The 5,281-nt window shown below is 47.8% G+C and overlaps 1 non-coding gene across 1 annotated transcript; it reads left to right on the forward strand.

Annotated features, from left to right (window-relative positions):
- The first annotated feature begins 3,670 nt into the window (after positions 1-3,670).
- On the forward strand, positions 3,671-3,743 carry TRNAV-AAC (transfer RNA valine (anticodon AAC)). Its single transcript has one exon. It is a non-coding gene; the product is annotated as a tRNA-Val (tRNA).
- The last annotated feature ends 1,538 nt before the right edge of the window (positions 3,744-5,281 follow it).

A 5,281-nucleotide genomic window follows, 5' to 3' on the forward strand; every position in this document is an offset into this window, starting at 1 on the left:
TCGTCGCCAAAGTAATTAAATCAGAGCAATGTCAAGGGGGTTGCCACGTGTAAACTCAATTGCCGCGCGAAGCGCCCACGCGGAACATTCAAATTACGCAGCACCAGGTCGTTAAAATATCATATCATTTCATTGCTAGGGCGGATAATGATAGACAATTTAATTCCCCGTTTGATGGTGTTACACATCTCCTGGTGTGATTTAGTGTGTCGTCGCGAATTTCAGTTAAACTAATGGATATCACGGATGTCACCTGCGCGCAGGACGTCCGTGATGTGGCGTGCGCGTATTCTGTCCTTGTCAGTGACAGGACAGTCGTGCGCAGGTCGACGCTTGTCTACAAGTTTTAACATTCATGCATAAATGCAGAAATGTATATGCGTGAATGGTTTTATGCATAAACATGAAAACGGTCAGGTGCAAATGTGTTTGCGCATAAACGTATGCATTAATGTGAGCTGCTTCACTACAAGGATAACGGGGGTCCTGGTATCAGCAGCTGATTCAGCAGAACCAGAGAATGTGAAAATTAAAATATGTTCGGCATAGTCACTGCACTTTGCTGCCCCCGCCCCCCCCCCCCTCCCCCCCCTTTGCACAACGTGTCCGAATCTGGTCACGGCGCCGCGTCTGTCCGCGCAGAAAATTGAAGGCCTTATTTCATCAATATGACGCTTAGAATACAGCAAGTGTAACTCAGCACAACCGTAGAATCAACAGACATAGCAAAAATCCAGGTTCTGAACGAAAACCAGTAAAAATAACGAGGTTTCTTTATTGCACACAAATTTGAAGGCCAACCATAACAGATGGCGGCGGTGCCGCCGATACCACGACGACCCGCCTACACGCGAGGGCGACACCACGGCTTCGGTGGCTGTCCAGCCCGGTCGCACCATCTTCCATGCGGCTGGGTCACTGGCCGCGTCTCCGTAGAGGCAGCGCTTCCTTGCAGCGTTCTAGCAAGTCTGCCTGCGATGTACAGCCGCCACGGCACACTCATGCATTGGACGCGCCCTTCTTTGACCCACAGAGCAGGTGATTCAGGACCCTTGCTCGCCTCAAAAGAATCTGCTTTGGGGCCTGTTTGAAGTTTGCTGCACTGACGTATGTTGAGGTCACGAAATGATTTAGTTTAAATTCATTTTGTTGTTCAAAGGTACCTAGGCGACCCACACGTGAATTAATTTCATGACAGTGGTGGCCAAGAATACGAAGATGGGGCGTAAGGGCTCCAGTTCTGCGCTTACGCCACATGGTCACTACCAGCTCATACCCATGTTCTCTCTCCTTTTCTTTCATCACATCACCCTCCATCACATACTCCTTGTCCTTTCTCATCTTCCCCACCCTTACAGTGCACTCAGAAGGCACTACTTTATTGGTATCTCCCACTGCACTAACACAACGCACATGCCATCCTTGCTGGTGTGTCTCACTGTTATTTAGGATAGTGTCCACACTTTTGCCCACAAAATAATGAAGGTCTTTAAACAGAACTGGCACACTAACAGTACACCTTGCTTTTTGCCAAACAGGAAAACAAAGAGCCTTGAAGATTTTGGTGTTTAAAGACTGGGCAACAAGAGCAAGAGATGATTTGATAACTGTATTCTGAGGTGTCCCATAGAACTTCTGGGTGCTGATACTCTTCATCTGAAAAGGATGGAAAATGGTTCAGGAAAAAACAAGCATTAAATGAACATCACTCAGTCACTCTGTACCACATGAGCTGTGAGATGAAAATGGTAGTCATGTTTAAGGTCATGCAGGAGAGCAACTGAAATGCAGTGGAACATGCAATTGACTTGGCATTATGCTCTGTCCAGTATAACATCATTGAAAAGAATGAAGTTAATAAAATTGAAGGAATTAAGAAATGAATAGTGTTTGTCATCAAAATCCAACAGAGTGAAAACTGGAAATGTCACAACACATGGTGATACTTTTGCCATGATACACATGATACCTGATTTTAATTGTCTTTAAAAAACTGGCAGTTCCCATGGATAATCAAACACCAACATAGGTTTGTGTACTGGCCAGAAGAAATGTAGCATTCGGTTGGGTTGGGAAATGCAAGCCTGACACAAGGCTCAGAAGCATGATCATTACAAGGACATTCAGTGGGCAATACTCCCTCAAAAGAGACCAACTTCATCCTACTGCAATGCAGCATTCAGCAAAATGTCAACATACATTGTACAGTGGTACCAAAGGTGCTCAAATGAATAAGGCCTTGTCAAACAGCTGAATGAGGTCAACAATGCAGTCAGCAAAAGGCATCTGCTGAATGGCATGGAGGTAAGATCAATGTGCAGACTGTTTGGTGCATGGGTGTGCCAGCATAGCCCAGACCACGCTGGGCTGAAGATCCTGATGTTTTGTTTGCATATGATCACCATCACAGCATTATGATTTCTTCAGTATTTCTATCAGACTTACTTCCCGCATGGCGAGGTCAGAATTCTGAGGGTTTTTATAGGTGCTGATACCATGGGAAACTTGTGCTAGAAACCTCAGGCTGCATAGTATTGATACTTTTGTCAAACCTGTTAAAAACACTTCCATGCAGTATGCAAAATTATAATTCATGAACATTCATTGCTTATTGGAGGCTATTAACAAGAACAGGCAACAGCTGAATCCCAGTCATTGCTCCTGCATATAAGTGTGCTGCTTCTGAAGCCAGAAGTCAGGTTCAAAAGGATTCAGACGTGTAGACCCTAGAATAATGTACAAGATCAATTTAGTTTTAGATGTGGGCATGACCAGAAAGTGCTGGAATGTAGATTGTTGCCATGCGTATTGGTATTATGATCAGGTGCTGTATGTTGCAAATCAGACATTGCTAGCCTTTATGGTGTAAGCAAATGGAACACTCTCAATGTATGCACATGTTCGTTAATGCAGGCATACAGATATGCTGTTAGGTGTGAGATCCAATTGATGCTTAAAAGAAATTCTCAATTTGGTTTTGTTCGCAAAGATCTTGGTTCATCAAACTAACTGATCTAACCTCATGCAATTCCACGGTAAGTATACCATGTTTTCACCCGTGCAAAAAAATGACGAGGAAGATTGGATGATGCATCAGGGTATCGAAGCAGCATTCACGTGTGACACAATACGCACCTTTCACCCATCTTCGCCAGACACGTCCTTCCTTGCTGCTGAAAAACCATGTCCACACCTCCGACGCGCGAAGCCGGAGCGGCGGCAACGTTATACAGGACGCGCAAAGCACCCGCCGTTTCAGCGCCAATTATTAGCAACGTCTGTCGCAGGCGCGCCATACTCGTATAAAATGCTGGGAATATATAAACGTCTTGATAATTATTTTCTTTCCTTATGCGCCCCAATGTCCGCAGGTATACAGCGTTTGAACCGTAACGAGCTCGGCTCGACCGCGGGTGTGCGCCACATGGTCACGGGCGCAAAAGTACATGGAGTCGCCGACGGGAAGACTACAGCATTACACCATTACAGGTACCTATAAATCGCCTTGGGTGTGGGAAGGATGGCTGATGTTCATTTATGTGTTGAAAATATTACACAAGAAATACTGACGAAGTTTATGCACATTGCAAAGCATTATATAGCATTGCTAGCGCACTTGAATTTTTAGGTATGTTATTTATATAGTTTCGTTGGCAGCGCTTGACCAGGTGTTTCCGTGGTGTAGTGGTTATCACATCCGCCTAACACGCGGAAGGTCCCCGGTTCGATCCCGGGCGGAAACACGCGTTTTATCGCATTTGGCAGTGGGCAAGTGGACTGTGTGCGGCAGTTCACTCGGTAGCAATAATTCATATTTCTTGATCACGAGGCATGGATTTATCAGACAAGCACTCGCAAGAGTACCCGATGCATCACAAAAGTACTCAATTGTTGATGGCGCGAAATTCTTTTCCTACCGCCATCACCGCACTGAATGGGTTACGATATCGATGTGTCTTGGTCTTTCGCTACCTGCTGTTGCAATGTTCTTCGTGCATTTTCGTTTTGCTGTAGGTCCCTGCTACAATAGTATCACATCTGGTATTTGGCTAGCAGGACTAGCTCGACGTTGTGGGGCTAAATAGCGATTTTATTGGCTAAAATATGTCAAAAAATCCCTATGCTGGACTAGGCCCTACGTACAAACTTTATGATGAGACTGCTTAAAATAACACCTTTAGGCTATACATGTTCCTGAGGTTCGTACTGACTGATGATCACTGTAAGTAATGTTCTGATCTAAGACCGTGTGTGGGACTTTGTAAACCCCTGACTGAGCCCGCCTGTTGTTCCTCTTGCAGCCTGAAACGTTAAACCATTCAATTTGACATACATTTAACGTTAAAATTGTTTGCGGAGGCTGCGAACCTGGACGACTTTTTGACATATTTTAGCGGCAGTGTCTTTACAGACTGAAACCATTTTCTAGATCCACGTCTTATTTTTCAAGAGCAATATTCTGCAGCAGCTGGATGCATTGCCTGGTAGTTCGGCTCCTCAAAGTGCACGGGCGATGGATGCGAGAAATTCTCTGAAAAAGTGCACGGGCGATGGATGCGAGAAGTTCCCTGAAAAGGCAGTGACCGGCCGTAGTCTAGACATGAAATATCGTGTTAGGTGAGCGGCGGGTACCGGACGCCGGCCTCCATGACTCGGCTGCTGTTGGGACCGGCATCAGCTTTCACTGATTCCATAGATCGCGTCCACGCAGTCGAGTCTCCTTACGTCACTCTGCTGAGCAGTGCGCCATGATCGCTGCAGGCTCCCTAAGAGGCCGACCGAGGGCCGACGCGATATGTACCGTAGCACCGCAGAGAGGCCCCCGGGCTCCCCCTCCCCTGCCGACGCCGCCATCTGTCACCCATCGCCGTCCCCTACACCCTGCCCCTCCTCCGACCCTCTTCACACGGCTGGTGAGAACCAAAACAGCCGCCGTCTCGCCGTGCTATCTGAGCCTGGGCCAAGCGGATGCATGTCAGGCGCGGATGCAGGTCGGCAGAGTGGGAGGCGCTTGAGAACTCGTGCACCAACACGCCTGGCGCCAGGCAGCAGCTCACAGATAGAAGATAACCAGCGGGACGGCAGGGATCTCGCCTCCACCTGGGGAACCGGGGCGGGGTGGAGGACGGGGACGGGTTCAGCGGTCAGGGGTGTTCACGCTCCATCCAACAAGGTACAGACGACCGGTGCCTGATACGACACCCCGCAGGACTCGCCTCCTGCGTCTACGGAAGCTCCGCTCCCCTCCCAGCCGTCGACACCGTCCAGAGGGTGTCGCGGG

Source organism: Pollicipes pollicipes, unplaced genomic scaffold (assembly GCF_011947565.3).
Source record: "Pollicipes pollicipes isolate AB1234 unplaced genomic scaffold, Ppol_2.1 Scaffold_6052;HRSCAF=7182_pilon_pilon_pilon, whole genome shotgun sequence".
Lineage (NCBI taxonomy): Eukaryota > Metazoa > Arthropoda > Thecostraca > Pollicipedomorpha > Pollicipedidae > Pollicipes > Pollicipes pollicipes.